A 17,472-nucleotide genomic window follows, 5' to 3' on the forward strand; every position below is an offset into this window, starting at 1 on the left:
CTGCAGATTTCATTCCCTCAAACATTAACAAACTGACAAGATCTTTCGCTATCTATACCCGGTTACCCATTCCCACCTGGCTGAAGTAAGGAAAATGTATGTAAAATTCTTTTCCCAGAGACACAACGTCGGACCCATGGCAGATGTCAAACTGTTGCGCGTCCGAAAGCCTAACCACCATGTCACCGACGAGAGAGAGAGAGAGAGAGAGAGAGAGAGAGAGAGAGAGAGAGAGAGAGAGATTGCAAGGTTAGACTTTTTCTTTTTGGCATATGACTGGTTGGTGGGGTTTTCAAATGGGGTTGATATTTTTTCAAGTATCTTCATCTTTCTGCTGGGATGTTTCCGCTGTAGTTTTTGTTTACCTGGACTGTTAGGGCGATAGAAGCTAGCCCCGAACATCTCCTTTAACCCTCACCACTCTCTTCCACACACTGTTATCGTAAGCAACCCCTTTTTCCTGCAATCAGAAAGTATTTATATTGTCTCTTTGGTAAGTAAGTATAATAATAGTTCAACGCCTCTGTACATTTTATGAAATTATTTATGAAGCCTGATCGCCGAATTCAACGTCCAATTCCGATAGGGCCGAGCCAAATGTGGTGAGAGTTTTGAAACTCCACAAAATAACCCGACGTCAAATGCCTTGTCTGGGATTCGAACCTGACATTCTCTTCGTAAGCCAGCTTGAAATTTACTGGGCGAACAGAGCTCAGTAAGCTTATCTTTCAGAATAGGGTACAACAAGAATTCACAGTGAGCTAAGTCCGAACTGAAGGTTGAATTGGGGAAAAAAACAACAACAAAATTGTATTCTTGCTCTCTTATGCACAGAATTGTAGCCCTCGCTTTGCTGAGAGCTGCATCGTCTCGGAAGAACAATTTGTGAGAGGTTCTGATCTGTGCTCTCTGCTCATCAACAGCACCCCCCCCCCCCCACTTGTTGCTGTACCTTTCACTCATCGTAACATGTCATCTTTGTATTATGAGCATAATGTCTTTTTTTCGAGAAGTGTTTTACTGCAGAAGGCCATATGAGCGCGCTGGACACACATTAAACATTTTCAGGCTAGTAGGAATTTTGAATTTTACCCGGATGGCGGCCGAAACCTACTCTTATCGGTTTGGGACCACAACGGGACCTTTAACCTGCACAACTTGCACACGGGACCTCTGCTGTTTTGACCTCTGCTATTTTTTGCCCTTATCCGAGAAGGCTAGATTTTAGATCTTGCTTACCATAAGATCAGTGATATGGCTCAAAGATAGCAGCAAGAGGGGGCAAAGGAAAAGGGGTAGAACGGCTGCAGAAAAAGTCAAGAGTTCATAGAAGAGTTTGAAGGAGAGATGGTATGGGAAGAGGCAGAAAATGGAGACGAAAGCAGACAACAGAACAGGGTTATTTTAGAAAAGACCATTTTCTGTCGTTGTCAAATTTCGAACCCGGGACCTATTTATTGCATGAGAGGCGAACACTGCAACCTTTAAACCCCGCATAATGTCTGCTACAAGGAGGTCAATATGACTGGAAAAAAATCTAACAATACGAACGTACAAGGTAAAAACAGTTTCTGCTTTAAAATCCTGAGCGTAAAACAACAGATGTGTCTCCTTTCTCGTCTGTCGGCATTAGAGTTTTTGTGGAATTATCTAAAACGAAATGACAGGGCAATGTTTATGTACCAGTTTGTGAATAGTTTGGGCAAACTTAGTTTCGGATAGAATTGGTGTCATTGGCAACAGCTGAAGCCTCAAGTCTTCATAATCTTAAATTTTTCAAATTTTTCAATTTTGCTGAATAAATATTCTCTTCAGCTCTGACTTGAAAACAACCAACTTGTATCCCGAACACTCATATAACCTCATGTACAGTTGCACGGGATGTAAATCTTTAACAAACCTGATATTTGACGTGGTAGGAAAAAAAGGTGTGTGTGGGGGGGGGGGGGGCTGTCTAAGGCCTTCATTCTTTGCCTTAATTTCCACTTTTTATGAACCATAGGAACAAGGCAAAAAGGGGGAACCCAACAGAAGCAGTAAACAAAACAGAAACTTGACGTTGAACCATAACAACTCTAGCAGAATGGCAAGAGAGAGAGAGAGAGAGAGAGAGAGAGAGAGAGAGAGAGAGAGAGAGAGAATGAGAGAGAGTTTTATTGAAAAAAGGCCTATTGGACTATTGCACAAAAAAGACAAAGAAGAAGAAATCATCACATTGACAAAATTATAATTGAACTATCTACTTCTGGTGGGACCTTGAGGAGAACACAACATTCTACAATAAAAGTCTTACAAAATACAGGATGGATAGCATCAAAGATACCATAAGGACTCGAAGCCTTGCCACATGCTTTTGGATATCAATAATGAACTTTTGAATAAGGTATGCATTTCTATGTGTTATGTTTTTATGATAGTTACCGGTAAATTAAACATATATTGCCAAAGAAAATATAATAACGCTGAGGCATTGAGAAAGAATACAACTCAACTGATCTCTGGAAGGGAGACGATTTATGTGTTAACGAGTGCGTGTGTGTATATGTGTGTACCTGTGTGTGTGTGTGTGCGTGTGTGTGCGTGTGTCTGTGTGTGTTTGTGTGTGTTTGTGTGTGATAGATAGATACTAGATAGATAGATAGATAGATAGATAGATAGATAGATAGATAGATAGATAGATAGACAGATAGTTGTCAGCATCCTAAATAATTAGGTGTGTGTAATAAGCTAAACGATCAAGGTCAGTCCGATCACAAGTGCACCATGAAGATATTTCATGTTATATTATGATCCTCGCTGAGTCAAAACTCAAATCAGCTGCCTGACATTTAGACAGATGGAACGCTACTTTTCGTGGGAACGCACGAGAGCCAACCAATTTGGGAGAAAACAAAACAACAACAACAACCTAATAATAAGAATCATAATAATAATATCAAAATATTATTATTATTATTATTAATAATATCAAAGCTTTTAAAGTTACGCATTTTTGGCGATATCGATACAGTTTTTGATTGAGAAAATCAGTTACGAAGGGAGCCTGGCAATGCGTTCACAAAAAAAAAATAGAATGTAATAAAATCTCATTAACGGTCACAATAAAATTAAATCTTGAATTTGAATGGCAACGGACAGAATAAAACATCCAATAAAACATTCGTCTCTTTAGACAGCTAAATAACTTGTCAGTACGTTAGTGTTTTAGCGCCTTGGCTGCTTGCACTGTATGCTTCCCAGGAAGTTGCGTTTGTTTCAGAATGCTCTCAGGTCTGCTGGGGTTATAGTATAGATTGTGAACCGCATAGAGCTTGCTGTTGAGCGGGGATTTGCGCTTTACAAATTCTATCAATTATTATTATTACAGTGGAATCCTGTTATAACGAGAGGGAGCGGACCGGAGCAAAATGTCCGTTATAGCAGGATTCTCGCTATAAGGGATCCAGTAATAAATTCAAGGGAAACTGTAAGGTAGGCCTAATCTATGAGTTTGGTGTTCTGTTTATTTCTTTTTGCTATCTCCCCTGATGATGATTTTGTTTCAACATGACCTCTAGGTCTTACTTGATCAAAAATCGAATCAGGTTTCTTTCTCTAGCGCTAGATCTAGCGATGTGGACTGACAGCTCGGCGTTGGCGATCAGAAAGAAAGGGCTCTGGGCTAACTCGCCCGCTGTGTTTTCCCCCACCCCACCCCACCCTGTGGTGCCTTCTGTCTGCTTGCGCACGTCATACATTCGCTCCATCCATCACAGCACTGTGACCTCTCCATCCCCGCATCGGAGAAGTCAGAGGCATGGTAGGCCTTGATAATATAAACTAGGCTTACGCTGGCTTATCGCGCAATGCGTTCGTCTTGTTTGCGCATGCCCCCCCCCCCCCCCTCTCAGTCGCTCTGGCCTTCATTGTTGGTTCGCGTGGGCTCTCCCATTCTTTGTTTCGCTCAATCACCAACAACTTTCTCAACTGGCAAGGTTTTACATTATGTATAATTGGCCCATGCGCTGTGCATAGCAGCAGCTATATTCCGCTATAAACGACTCGCATGTTTGTCTGATGGTGTTATAGCAGTATTTTATTTACAAAGGTAAAGAAGAGAAAAAAGCGGGGTTTTAGAATCGTGTCTTTATAACAGACTTCTCGTTTTTTCCGGATTCGTTATAAGTGGACTCCACTGTAGTATTATTATTATTATTATTATTATTATTATTATTATTATTATTATTATTATTATTATTATTATTATTATTATTATTATTTATACGTGTAGACAGAACTGAAAATTTGTGTTTTTCTGTCTCTCTCTCTGTCTCTCTGTTTCTCTCTATTTCTCTCTCTCTCTGTATCTTTGTCTCTGTCTCTGTCTCTTCCTCTCTCTCTCTTTCTCTCTCTCTCTTCCTCCCTCCCCCCCTCTCTCTCTCTCTCTCTCTCTCTCTCTCTCTCTCTCTCTCTCTCTCTGTCTCTCTTTCTTTATCTGTCTCCATGTCTCCCTCTGTATCTGTCTCTTCCTCTGTCTCTCGCTCCCTCTCTCCCTCTCTCTACCCCCCTCCCCCTTTCTCTCTCTCATTCTCACACGCTATTTCTTCGATCTCACGGTCGGGCAGACACATTCACATGCATGTATGACAGTTCATCGTTATGACAGGTAAGCATTTGTGAATAAGTAATTCTTCAACTGTTTTTGAACATGTGAATAGTATGGGCACTCCTAATTTTGCAGGGGAGTTCGTTCCATACATTAGGACCAAAGAAGAAAAAGGAACACTTGCCGTATATTTTGTAATTTTGTTTTTGGGTAGTAAGAATCAGATTGCCAGTTGCTGATCTAACGGCATCCAGAATTTTTTTTTTTTCATTTAGACATATGAAAATAGGGGTTTTGTAGTTCATCCTTTCTTCTACTGGCAGTAAGTGTAGTTTTTTTTTCAGAATTGGCGTTATGTGCGCTGATATCTTTTGTTGTGTTGTTACTAATGTTTTGGCTGCTGATACTGCCGATTGTTTAAAGCTGAAAATAGATTCTTTTGCTGAGCTGGCTAATTTGGGAGGACATAGACATAATAATCCATTTGAACCCCTTGATTTTTTAAAACTTCTTTTGAACGAACGGTATGGTTATTGGTATCAATTTGTAGCTCTGGGAGATTTCTAATAGCTTTCGTATTTTCACTCTACATTATTTCCGTCTTGTCATCATTCAATTTCAATTTATTACTGGTCATTCATATTTTAAATTCCAGGATATATTGTTCAGTGGAGTCGACTAAAAGTGATATTTGATCGAAATTAATGTGTGATGCATCGTGGGGAAATATAAGGCTCTGGCTAAATAATGAAACAAAAGAAATCGGCAATGTCCCCCTCCAATTTGATAATTTTAATCCATTGGGGGTGGGAGGGGGGGGGTACCTAAAACCTTTTATTGTCCATTTAAAAACAAATTTCTGAGTGGATTTTGCTTACAAACCGTGGTTAAAGGCACCCAAACAAAAAGTAAAATTGCAGTTTCCAAGCACCAAACTTTGGTGGCTAGTTTCTCACTAATTATACGTCTGAAACCAGGTAATTCCCCCCTCCATCAAATGCAAATATTTTGACTTCTATTCAAGAGGGATGGGTAGTTTCTTTTTGAAAGAGAAAGACACCTGAAGACTCATTAAGATGAGACCAATAACTCTACATGCTTAAAAATGCCTGATTCCACGTCGCCGTGAAACATTTAGAATATTTCGGAAGCGGGCTTCTTGGATCTCGTTTGTGAGATCCAATTTAAAGTGTGTGGACGGGATACGTTTAATAAGTGTGTTACATCCCAACCGATACATTTTAGATAATTTAGCGGGCAATCTTCCGACCCTGCCTGCCACTCGTGTCAGGATCTTCTGCAGAAAGGAAAACAACATCCCCTCAGAAAGACTGATATATTCGATACTAAGTTATTTTCATTCGGGAATCGAAGTGAGGTCTCCTGCGTGCGTCAGTGAGTACTTACATCAAACTGATAATAGCAAACTATTTTTCTAAAGCCACAGATTATCTATTATAACAGGAGCAAAAAATAAACTTCGAAAAAGAAAAAAAAAACAATGGAAAAATTGAAACCAAAACAACAAAAAGAAAACGTACAGACCCCCCCCCCCCCCCCCAATAAAAACCAAACAAAACAAAAAAACCCGCAAAAACAAACAAAACTAAACTAAACTAAACCAAAACAAACCAAGTAATATTTTGTTTCATGTTTAGATAATATGACTGACATGTTTATCGATTATTTCCATCAGCTTGTCACATTTTTAACCTCTGTCGTGCCCTGTGCTATGTCGTCATATGGCGCCAAATGTTTTACCCAGCCAAACCCTGGGAAACAAACAAGAAGATGAAATCATGTTTGTTAAAATGAAGTTATTGTCTTGAGAAGACGTTGTTGTTGTTATTGAAGGTGGGCTCGTGCTGGTGTTGTTGTTGTTGCTGTTCTGATGTTGTTTGTGTTGTTGTTGTTATTGTTATTGTTGTTGTTGTTATTGTTGTTGTCGTTATTTTTGCTATGGTTGTCATTGTTGTTATTGCTGTGGCTGTTGTTGTTGTTGTGGTTGTTGCTTTTATTGTTTCTTCTTCTTCTTCTTCTTCTTCTTCTTCTTCTTCTTCTTCTTCTTCTTCTTCAACTTGAGCCAAGGTGGTCATGTCACGACACAATGGAATCAGGAGTTTGTCAAAATAATGCAATCAAGAAACCAACATTTGTTTGTCTGCTTGTGAGGCAATCTTTATATTTTTACTGAGTGTTTTTGACTTGCCACTCCTTTCCTCCATTGGAACACATTTCTCAATGCATTTTATTGAAAAGGACAATGAAACTTGGGAAGTCGGCAAACTTTGGTGAATTTAATTTTACAATAAATTTCAATTCTGACTATAGACACCCCTCCCCGCACCTTCAATCTTAAATATCCCGACTCCTATTCAAGACAGATGGGTATTTTAATCTTCAAAAGCAAGGCAAATAAGCAGTCTTTAACCCTATTTCCATCTTTGGGGTCCAGTAGACCCCAAGGCCATGTTTTTTTGCTCTAAAATCGTCAACTTTTGATCTACGAATCTGAAATTTCTTGACTTTTCCTGATTTGACCCCTGTCTGACTACCCCAAATTTTGTTTCTCTCACGTGCATGGTTTACTCACCCCAAAATGCCTCCCCTGAATTTTGAGATTTACATCTTTGGGGTTCATTTGGACCCCCTAATAAATAGAGTGAAAATATGGTGAAACCACCCATTTCTTGCTTTGGGGTCTATTTGGACCCCATAGCAATTTCCATACTGCTGTCGCTTTTTGGGTTTTGGTGTTGTAAAAACGTATTCCTGCTATAACAACTTGCTCTTTTTATCCATACAACATACACTCGAGGAATCAAAATGAATCTTCAAATTAGAATTTCAAGAAAATACATATCAATATCAAACAGAGACACTATTAACAAAAGTATAAGAGTGATTTACACCATTTACTCCCACAGGTATGCTTTAATCTATGATAGAAGTTTCTGATGAAGTCAAAAAAGGAGCTTTATAATACATTGAGTAAATGAAGTTAGCAGGATTGAATGGCTCACGACTCTTTTTAATGGACTTGCAAAGAAGAAGAAAAAGAATCACATGGTCTGATGTGGAAGATAAACACTGTGAAACACTTTGTTAGAGACATAAGTGACAGGGAGCTATAAAAGAAACATCTTTATGATTTATATTTGTATTGTTGGTAATAATTAACATGGTTGCAATTTTGTAAAACATAAATGCAGATAAAGATAAAATATTAAAATGTATTTCATGTATTTAGCTCTATACCGTATTATAACTTTTCAGTGCTCATTGCAAACAAATATGTTGTTGTTGTTGTTTTCAAATCCCTTTACCTGCGAGCATTTCGTTCTTGGCAGCGCAATGCCTCCCTCAAGTAACCACATGTCCTTGTTATCTGGTCAACGCCAGAGTAGAGCAGGCTTTGTAAGTCGGTAGGTGTGTGTAGGAGCCTGCGTCGAAGAACTGCCAGGTTTGGGCAGTGAAGGAGAAGATCTGCAACGGTCTCCTCATGGTAGTCACAGTGTCTGCAATGGGGTTCCCACATGAGGTTAATTCTGTTTATGTGCTTGTTGGTGTGTAAGTGTTCTGTGTTGCTCTGAAGATCAAAGTCTGATCGGCTCTGCATAAAAGATTCGATGGGTCTTTGGGGTTGGGTTTGTCTATGTACACGGAGAGATCTTCCTGTTTCTGCGTTGGCCCATCTGTTTAGCCACTCGTCTCTGCCTTTGGCTTGGATGATCCCTCTGCAGGTCCGTAAAGAGGTGGCTGTGTTTGTCTGGGGCAGACTTGCTTCAGTCTTTGATAGTTGGAATGCAGTCTCATTACCTGGTACTCCAGAATGGCTGGGCACCCACTGCAGTGTGACCCGGACGCCATAGGAAGTGCCCATCTGTTTTACAAGGCTGAGAATGCTCCTGTCACTTCTGTAGTCTCCTCCTCCCTCGACGGCTTGGAGTACTGACATTGAGTCAGAGAAGACAACAACAGAGTCTTTACTATGGCAACTCTCTCTCTCTCTCTCTCTCTCTCTCTCTCTCTCTCTCTCTCTCTCTCTCTCTCTCTCTCTCTCTCTCTCTCTCTCTCTCTCTCTCTCTCTCTCTCTCTCTCTCTCTCTCTCTCTCTCTCTCTCTGCGTCAAATTGTTGGGTCTGCTTCTTCTCTTCAAGGTTGTTTCGATATTTGATGATGGATCCGTATCCAGCTTTCCGTGTAGCGTTTGTTGCTGACCCATCTGTGTATGCATGAATTGGGGTTTCAGCATACGAATCCACTGTCTCCATGGCACTAGTTCTGAGGATTTCTTCTGGTCTGGTCCTTTTTGTGATTTCTGGTGTCTGCCACTATGAAGGTTCGTTGCTGATGTTGGTGATTGGTTCTCTGTTCTCGGGTGGGTCAAACTCCTCAAGTAGTTTTGTTGCTTCTCGCATGAAGGAGGTCTTCTGGATGCGAGTTCTTGGTTTCCACTCATCTGCCATTTTTCTGCTTTCGTTCGTGTCTTCTAGCCGCACAAATCTTTCGTAGGTTTCGAGTGTAGCACTCTTTTTTCTGAGGTCCAGTGGTTCTTTGTTGGTGTGGATTTCGCAGGCGCTTGTAGGCGTGATCTTCATCGTACCAGAAACAAATCTGAGTTCTTGGTTCTGTACTCTGTCAAGCTGTGTCAAAGAGCTTTGGCTGGCTATGGATTGTAGTGGTAGGGAGTAGTCAATCACAGATCTGACATACCCTATATAAAGTTGTCGGAGGGTTGCTTTGTCAGCTCCCCATTTGAGTGATGAAAGGTGTTTCAGAAGGTTTAGTCTGGAGGTGGCTTTCTTGGTCAGCTCCCCTAAGTGCTCTTTGAGAGACAGCTTTTGGTCCAGTTGTACACCAAGGTACTTGGGATAGTCCTGATGTTTGATGGTGATCCCATTGATCTTAAGGTTTAGAATATCTACCTGACCTGCTGTAACCTTGTTTTTGCAGCTGAAGAGTCCAAAAACAGTCTTGTCTGTGTTGATCTCAATCTTCCATAGCTGGCAGTAGGACGAGATAGTAGTCAGGTGTGCATTGATGGCTTGGTTCAGTGATCTCATGTCACTTCCTTTGCTCCAGATGAGCAAGTCGTCAGTGTAGAGTGCTTTCTGACAGGAGATGGCATCTGGCAAGTCGTTCATGAACAACAGGAAGAGAATACAGCTGAGTGTTGACCCCCGTGTGGTAGGCCTTCCTCGGGTGTCCTTTGTGAAGAAATCTTGTTGTCACATTATGTCATGATAGTTCTGCAAGACAAAAAGTTCTTGATCCAGCTGTACATCCTTCCTGCTATCCCAAGCTTTTGCATTTTGAAGAACAGTCCCCTGTCTCCACACATTACTGGCCGACAACAACACAGCATACATTGAACAAGACCAAGAGTCTGTTAATACTGTTATAGCTTGTTCACTTTTCTCTGACCGTGTAAACAAATTAATTTTAGCTCATACAGGAATATATCTTTTCCCATGAAACTTTACATGGCACTTCTATGGGGTCAACAGAACACTATATTTAAAGCGCAAATGGGCATGTCACTTGCCCCCCCCCCTCCCCCCCTCGGCAGGTACAAAGGCAGCCCCCCCCCCCTTTTTACACGTCCTACTTGTCTTGTCCTTTTTCGGGATTTGTTATAGATTAAAGGAGACGGCCTGGATCAGCTTCTTTGGAGAAATAGTTCAGTAGTTTTAAGACAACGTTTTTGTTCTTTTGTTTGTAAATTAAGTAATCTAACCATGGTGATTAAATAAAAAAAAGCGGCAGCAAATTGAAACACATGCGATTCATTGCGATGTCAATGACGGAAGATATAAAAGAAATTCTACTCGTTGTATATCACAATTGAGTCAATCAAAATAAACCTACTGTCACTCACTAGGCCTAACCACTGGACTGAAAACAACTCAGTCTTGCGGCGTGTGCAGCCAGGTAAAATAGAAAAAAAAGATTGAAAAAAAAAAAAAAAAAACCAAACAAAAAAGCCCAAACAAACAACAAAGCAACTAACAGTAGTAACACTTAACTACAGTACTGTTTTTGGTCTAATAAAAAATCCCTGCGCAGACTGTAATTAAATACCAATGATTATATAGAAATCACCGATTTATATTTGTCGCATATGCACGAAAATCGATATGTTTTAGGTGGGTTTTTTTTAATTCAGAGGTACACGCAAAAAATCAGGACAATTCGCAAATTAGTTTGTGTGTAATGAGGTCGACAAGTTGTCCATTTGGTGTTGTCCAGACTATATAATGATAGATTTCGGACACCCCCTACCAAAAAAGGTAAGTTAAAGGCATCTTTTACGCATGAGGTCCCAGGGTGAGTAGATACATGGCATGTGCGAGTTACGTGGGGTGAGTTCCGAAATCTTTATCGAGAATTTTGGTATTTATTTTGGAATGCTGTGTCCCTCTCAGCCCGGGTTGGCCATTACTGCCCGCTTATTAAATGATCAGAATTTAAAAGCAATTTTTTTTAACGAAATAAAAAAGATAAAGTTGATTTTCACTAAATGCTACCCTTTCAATACGGTAAAGTATCTTAGGGGGCTTTCGTGGCCTAGAGGTTAAGGTGTTGGCCTCTCATTCAAAGGTCCCGGGTTCGAATCCGGGTAGCGACCGAAAAATTTTCTTCTCTAAAATTGTCTCCTTTTACCTCCTTTCCTGCTCTCTAGCAATATTCTGTCGTCTGCTTTCGTCTCCTCTTTCTGCCCCCACCCCCTCACCTCCTTTGCCCCCTCCTCTGGGCTCCTGACTCTTTCTTCAGCCTTTCTACTGCTACTCCTTGAATCCTTCTTACAGCTGTATTTCTGCCACACCCCTGATCTTCTGGTAGGAAACATCTACACCTAGCCTTCTCGGACAAGGGCGAAAAATCTCGGAGGGCCCGTGTGCAAGTTGCGCACGTTAAAGATCCCTTGGTGGTCTAAAATCGATAAGAGTAGGCTTCGGCCGCCACCGGGGCAAAATTCAAAATTTCCTACCAACTAAAAGTATTAGGTGTGTCCCGCGCGCTCATATGACTTTATGCAGTTGCGAGCGCCATAAAACACTTACCAAAAAAAAAAAAAAAAAAAAGGATCTTAAAATACAGGTAAACAAACAGAACGGAACCATGCTTCATGGACTGCTAGAGGGTCGTATTTTGTCTTTTGGATCTTTAAACGGACTGCATTTTGTTGTTTGGTATTTTCGGTTTCACCACAGCTCCTCTTTCTTTGTTGGATTTTGCCACGTCTTGGCAAAGGTGTACTGTACATTCTTCTGTGGGCTTCAGTTTACAAAGAATGGGTTCACAAGGACGATATTGCAATGCACGAAGAACGTTTTTCTAAATACTTTTGTTCGATGATTTTGTCGTGCTTCATCCTAAAGTGTCCCAAAACGGTTGCAATGACTTCCTGTCTAGTTATGTAAATGCAGCCGTCTCAAAATATACATTTTAAGAAATCCTCTGTATAAAGGAAAGTTACCAAGCGAGACGCAAAGTGTTACTCCTTCAGACTCGTTCCAGACATAAGACATGACAACACGGGGGTGAAGGTTATAGACGCTGAAGTTGTGGACTTGTGAGTTGCGTTTTGTCCAGCATGGACGCCTGAGTATTGTTCAACAGACATACACGGTATGCGCTGCCAATATAGAGATTCAGTCGGGATACACAGGTTGCTCATGGGACAATTACACACATTTCTATTGGTTATTTCGTCTCTTCATCAAAACAGAACATGCTTTGTGGCTCTACGATAATAAATATAGAAAAAAAACGATGTTACTATTTTTAGACTTACATGGTTTGCGACATTCACTGTCGTAATCTTTCGTTCACTACTACTACTGCTACTGCTACTACTACTGTTACTACTACTACTACTACTACTACTACTACTACTACTACTACTACTACTACTACTACTACTACTACTACTACTACTACTACTACTACTACTGCTGCTGCTGCTGCTGCTGCTGCTGCTGCTGCTACTGCTGCTGCTGCTGCTGCTACTACTACTACTACTACTACTACTACTACTACTACTATTACTACTACTACTACTGCTGCTGCTGCTGCTGCTGCTGCTGCTGCTGCTACTACTACTACTACTACTGCTGCTGCTGCTGCTGCTGCTACTACTACTACTACTACTACTATTTGCTGCTGCTGCTTCTGCTTCTTCTTCTTCTTCTGCTGCTGCTGCTGCTGCTTCTCCTCCTCCTACTCCTCACCTCCTCATGTTCCTTCTGCTGTCGCTGCTGCCGCTGCTGCCGCTGCTGCTGCTCCTCCTCCTCCTCCTCCTCCTCCTCCTACTACTACTACTACTACTACTACTACTATTATTACTACTACTACTACTACTACTACTACTACTACTACTACTACTACTACTACTACTACTACTACTACTACTACTACCACTACTACAACTACTACTACTGCTGCTGCTGCTGCTACTACGACTACTACTACAATATACTACTACTACTACTACTACTTGATAATAGTAATAATGATGATGATGATGCTAATAATAATAATAATAATAATAATGATAATGATAATAATAATAATAATAATAATAATAATAATAATAATAATAATAATAATAATGATCATGATAATAATAACAATAATAATTACCAAAGGTTGATGAGGCCTGCCGAAAGACAACGTAAGATTAAAAGAATCTGGTTTTATGTATCCTGAGAAACAAGAAACAAAAAAGTGTACTCTTCACTATCCCGAAGAAGCCAAACGGTACACTGCAGGCACCATAGCATAATGCCATTGGTATAGGGGTAGGATTCTTAAGGCTACAACACGTTACTGTGATGTTCGTGCAATTGGGGACCGCTGCAAAAACGAGATTTTTTTCTCATTGCTGCCTTGACTAGAATGCGAAAAACCCTATTCAAAACAAATTTATACAGACTTGGGTTTTTGGTGGGGATTCTAATTGTGTAATCACAAGTGTCCAACATTTAGCCGGGCTGGTGCTTCTTATGGAAAATAGAAGTTAAAAGTACCATCACCATAATCAGCATCAGCATCAGCATCAGCAACAGCAACAGCAACAGCAACAGCAACAGCAACAACAGTATCCGCCTCCAACTCCTGGCCCAAACTATCACAACAGCAGTATTTGTTTATATTAACAAACGAAAATTAAAAAGCAGCAGCGAGTGTAGCAGCAGGAACATTAATCATTGTAATAATAATAATCAAATGATGATAATGATAATGATGATAATGACATAATAACAAGAACCAAAATAACAACAACAATAATAATAATAATAATAAGAAGAAGAAGAAAAAGAAGAAGAAGAAGAAGAAGAAGAAGAAGAAGAAGAAGAAAAAGAAGAAGAAGAAGAAGAAGAAGAAGAAGAAGAAGAAAAAGAAGAAGAAGAAGAAGAAGAAAAACAAGAAGAAGAAGAAGAAGAAGAAGAAGAAGAAGAAGAAGAACAACAACAACAATAACAACAATAACAACAACAACAACAACAACAACACCAACTACAACAAATACAACAACAACAACAACAACAACAACAAAAACTACAACAACATCAATAACAAAGGCAGCAGCAGCTGCAGCATCAGCAGCAGTAGCAACAACAACATCAACAACAACAACACATTTTAATAACATTAGACCAGCACCTCCAATAACAACAAGAAAGTGTTCTCAAAACAACTCGTTTATTGACAAACATGGTAGTTTCATCATCATAATATTTGTTTTGAGGTGCTTGGTGAGGTGTAATGTTTTGTCCCAGTAACGTGCCACATTGATGACGACATTGCATAGGACTCCACAGTAGTGGGAAATGTGACAGAGCAAAACTGATAAACAGATGAACCATTTCAATTGAACATTGAACGAAAGTTATTTGTTTTCCATGTGTCTTCGTCCGTTTTTGTTGTTGTTGTTGTTGTTGTTGTTGTTGTTGTTGTTGTTGTTGTTGTTTTTCCTTTGTTTGTTTTTTTTTGCTTCTGCTTTTTTACCCTTGGTCCATTTGGGTTTATTTAAAATATACTTATGAATCAATAGATGTATGAATCAATAGATGCGGTCTGAGATATTAACCAGCGTCTATGATAGGGGTGAATTCGTTAGAAAGAGAGCTTTTCTTTATATTTTTGTTAACGTGTTTTACACCCCCATCAGTATAATTAGTTTAATTAGAAGACGTCTCACGGGCTGACTTGGGGAGGGGTGGGGTGGGGGAATATTGAATGAAAGGCGAACACAGTAAGGTGTAGACCACAAGAGCCTCCACAGCCTTGTCTCTCTGTGACTGTTTCCGAATTTAACCATCGTCTCCATAGTAGCAAATCGAGTAGGAAGAGAGCATCAAGTGGTCCCTTCTAAACTTAACCCCTTCACTGCTAGGCCCGAGAATTCCAGTGATAAGGCAAATCTTCTGTTTTGGTTTTAAGAGAGGTTTTACGGCGCTCGCAACTGCATAAAATCATATGAGTAATAAGGGGTAGATATCAACAGAAAAGTCCTCACAGGAAATGAGATGCACTCTGCTCCCCTCTCTAACTTCAACAGCACAAAGGCTGCTTCGACTATCGAGGCACCCTGGAAATAGCGGGTCACAAAAGTGTGACAAATATTCAAAAGAAGTAGAGGAAAATGACAATAGCAAGGATTAGGAAAGAAAAAGCAGCAGTTCCCCGTTGCAGTTCAAGTACAGCTATGAGCATGACATTGATGAATCAGGCCATTTACAATTACAATTCTACTGTGCACAAGAACTCATTGGGAATGGCCTAAAGACACCTCAGTCAGTTGCACCGCCCCGGGGGGTAGAGGCACATCTTCGACAAAAAGCGTATTCCAGCGTTCCATAAATCTTAATTTATAGGGGAAAAATAATTCATTGTAGGCTTCTTTTTAGTTTGATTTTGGGTTTTTCTTAGATCTATCGTTGTGGGTGGTTGGCGGGTGCTCTGGTGTGGTTTGCTCCTTCTTTCTTATTAAACAACTATCGTCTTTATCTCTCCTCCTTTTTTATGTTTGCTACTATCTTGTAACACCTCTAAACTTCGGCACTTATATATGACCTTAATGTGTTGCAAGTGCAGTAAAACGCTTACCAAAACTAAAAGATCTATCGTCGTCATCCCCTCTTCACTGACAGTCCCAAATAACCGTCAACACTTTCAACCCCATGACGAAATACGGGGTGCCCAATACGACTGGATCATGCCGATTGCCCGACTCGATCACCTGAAACTGAAAAAACGAACACGAGCCTACGGCAGATCACACCCGTAGTGGGCACCCCTTATAAAGGGACTGTGAGTGATCTCGCTGAGACGACCTTTGTGTTTACAAAACTTTGCTCCCCCCCCCTCCCTTGCCGACTCTCAAACTGTGTTTTTGTTGTTGTTGTTGTTTTGTTTTGTTATTTTTCCGCTCAGCCACTCGAACTTGCTTGGTGAAGTCAAGAAAACCTAATTACCTACCTTCCGTGATTTTGAAAAAAGAAAACAACTCTTCTAAATGTGCAGAAATAAGGCCTACAAAAACAATAGCAGACCAGATGTTTACATATTATTGCGTGGTTTGTCTTATTTTAATGTGTGCTAGGGTTTTGTCGCAAAAAGTAGTAAAAATGAACAAATTAGTTTATATTTAAAGTTATATTAATTTTGACAAACTTAAGGCCTTCAATCATTTGTTAAGTAAAGTTAATATAACTTTAAGGATAAAGGGGGGAGAGGAGATGGGAATGTGAGGGGGTGGGGCAATGTGGTTGAGTAAGGGGTTGGGGTAGGGAGTGGGAGGAGAGTGGGAACGGGGGAGGCAATGGGGAAATGGGTTGGGGGGGGAGAGAGGGTTGGGGGAAAATGGTTGTTTGGTTGGGAGGCCTGCGAGGGGTTGTTTAGAGAAAGTAGTTGGGGGATGGATGTGTTGGTGTCGGAGAGGGATGAGGGGAAGCGGAACAGTGGAAAGGGGGGGAGGGGAGAGATGGGGTATAGCAACAAAGTTCGCTTAGTCGTATAGTCCAACCAGGTAGATCGACTCGGGCTGGGCAGTAAAAGGGTTAAATATGGTCACTCAAAGCACACAGAGGAGACGTGAGCCCTACGTCGCCGTAGTAGTGAAGGGTGGGTCATGTCGGGATGGAAATCAGGGTCACTAAAAAGCAGCTTGTCTCCCCTTTTGCCTCTATACAACCCATTGTGACAAAAGATGCATGAAACAGTCCTACAATTATACTTAAAAATCAACTCGTTACCCTTTCTGTCTTCTCCGAGTTCTGAGTTTGGTACATAAGGCGTGGTCTTTAATCTTTTAATGCTTCTTGGTCAGGGATTGAGCTATCGCAATGACAAGAGCACCCACGCAGGTACAGGTAACTGGTCCACTTATCCGGATAAGGCTGTGTCCACGGCTGTGCTAGTACAGGGAGGTCAAGGAGTTCATAAGATCAGGAATCGAACTCGCGTTTTCTGTATATCAAGACTCCGAGGCGTCAAACCACTGAAACATAGATGTCATTTTAAAGGCCTTTATTACACTCTGGGGTTATCCAATGATAAAGAGATGGGGTCTCCGAATTAAACCATTGATCAACGAACCAGTGATTGAGCAGCCGGAATGACAAGGGTATAAACGCTTGTACTGGGAACGTGTCCAGTTATCTGTGACAGTTAAGGGCCGTCAAATAGTTGATCAGGTCATATGGGGTCCATTTGATCAAAGAAAGGTCAGGTGGTCAGACGATCAGACGATCAGACGATCGGGTGGGTGGGGGGGGGGGGGTCAAGTTAGTTACACAATACTGTGTGAATACAAAAAGCATACTCATATAACACTATTCATATATATATATATATATATACATATATATTAATATA

Source organism: Aplysia californica, unplaced genomic scaffold (assembly GCF_000002075.1).
Source record: "Aplysia californica isolate F4 #8 unplaced genomic scaffold, AplCal3.0 scaffold00106, whole genome shotgun sequence".
NCBI lineage: Eukaryota > Metazoa > Mollusca > Gastropoda > Aplysiida > Aplysiidae > Aplysia > Aplysia californica.